This window comes from Rhinolophus hipposideros (assembly GCF_964194185.1).
Source record: "Rhinolophus hipposideros genome assembly, chromosome: 12".
Lineage (NCBI taxonomy): Eukaryota > Metazoa > Chordata > Mammalia > Chiroptera > Rhinolophidae > Rhinolophus > Rhinolophus hipposideros.
The window spans coordinates 13643537-13645403 of NC_138058.1; the positions used below are offsets into that span (position 1 = coordinate 13643537).

Consider the following 1867-nt stretch of genomic DNA (forward strand, 5'->3'; position numbering starts at 1 on the left):
CGCTGTTATTAATTCCCAAAGCCATTGAAACAATGTACTTTAAAAATTAATTCCCTATATTAAGCAATTCCTGTTTGGAATACCCACCGTGGCTTCTCTTTCACTTTATGAACTCTGACTGATACCGTAGCATGGACAGCTCATCTGTGAATGATCTCAGTTCTTTTTGAAATCAGGAGAGGCATTGTATGTGCTACAGAGGCTGAGGAGAGACAAAGAGAGTTATGGTGCAGAGGAGCCACACTGGATTCTTCTACCAAAACCTCCAGTCACCATCAAAGAGTGGCTGCTTCTGAAAAATGCTCTGAACTGATGGAGGCCCAAGAGGAGCAGATGGGGAGGCCTGCTCTCAGCTGTCTGCTTCGTGGTTTATGTTCAGGCTCCTAACACTGTGAGAGGGTAACTCTGATACTGTTGACAGTAATAAGTTGCCACATCTTCAGGCTGCAGGCTGCTGATGGTGAGAGTGTAATCTGTCCCAGATCCTTGGCCACTGAACCTCGAAGGGACACCGGTTTGCAAACTGTTTGCGTTATAGATCAGGAGCTTAGGAGCTGCCCCTGGTTTCTGCTGATACCAGGCTAACCAACTGCTAATGCCCTGACTGGCCCGGCAAGTAATGGTGACTGTGCCTCCCAGTGATGCCGACACAGAGGATGGAGACTGGGTCATCTGGATATCACATCTGGCTCCTGAGAAGGGAAACATGAAAGCAAACATCCGTACTCTTAATGCTGTTACCAGTTTTATAAATGCCCTGCAGTCCAAGTGGCACTGACCACACGGGCAGAGTAAATCCCCGGTTTCCCTTCCTTACCTGGGAGCCACAGCAGCAGGAGGCTGAGGAGCTGAGTCGGGACCCTCATGTCCACGCTACGTCCTGCCCGGACTGCTTCCTGCACAGGGTGTGACCACACTATTAATGTGTCCAGGGCTGTGGGTTGCACCCCAGTAACATGCAAATCAGCAGGGTTGGGGCAGGTTGGGCCCAGCTGCAGGGCTGACTGGTCTCAATACCACGGGGCAGTCATGTCTACCAGGTGCCCCAGCCCCCAGGGCAGCACACATTTGCCTGCAAGGAATGTGTTTCTCCTCGGCAGTCACAGAATCATTCTGCTGTCCTATGAGTATAGTGTTCTTGCTCTGTTCACATTTCAGGACAAGCTTCTCTTGCTATTTCTCCATCTAAAACAGGGGTCTGTCAAGTATAACATTAACCTAGTACGGGGAAATAATTTTGCCAGTTCTTTACATTGGCACATGAGCACTCTGTTGAGGACAGGGGGACTTCTTTTGGGTTGAATTCTTAAAACCTTTGGTATGGTAAATTAACACTGTTGGCAGCCACACATGCAATGAGGTTTAAGAATAACAACTGAAAAAAATGTGAATGTCGTGATTTGTAAGGAAGTGCCCAGTGACTGAATATCTGTTATTGCTAACCTGTCACCTCTAGCTTAGTGATCTGTCTTTTCCATTTCCGAGTGTTCTGACACACCACTTGCATCTAGGCCAGCCCCAGTCAGGGATTTCTCTCCTCCACAAACAGCATGTTGTAGCCACCTTTCCTCTCTGCAGGCCTTTCCCATGCTTATGTTACATGTCCCTGAGCTCATTGGGTTACTCCTTGTGCCTCGCTTCCTTCTTAACCCAAGCCATTCTCTTCAGAAGCTGAAGGCTTCACTGGACTAAGTGCTTATGTATAACCCTGATACTGCTGTGTTCCCTAAACCAGGATATTCCTCCATCACCAAATCTCTTCTAATTTCTAAGAGAATATTGTTCCCAGTGGCTGGATGCAGGGTCTTCGGGACAAGCAGGGTGATGAGAAAAAAACACAGGAAGGTGAGGCTGGAAGGCTTGCACA

General features: G+C 48.2%; 1 gene segment (V, D, J or C); it reads right to left on the reverse strand.

The window, feature by feature from the left end:
• Nucleotides 1-375: 375 nt before the first annotated feature.
• LOC308505759 (immunoglobulin kappa variable 1-12-like) lies at nt 376-866 on the reverse strand. The segment is given in 2 exons: nt 818-866; nt 376-692 (listed from the first exon to the last, which is right to left on the reverse strand).
• Nucleotides 867-1867: the final 1001 nt, after the last annotated feature.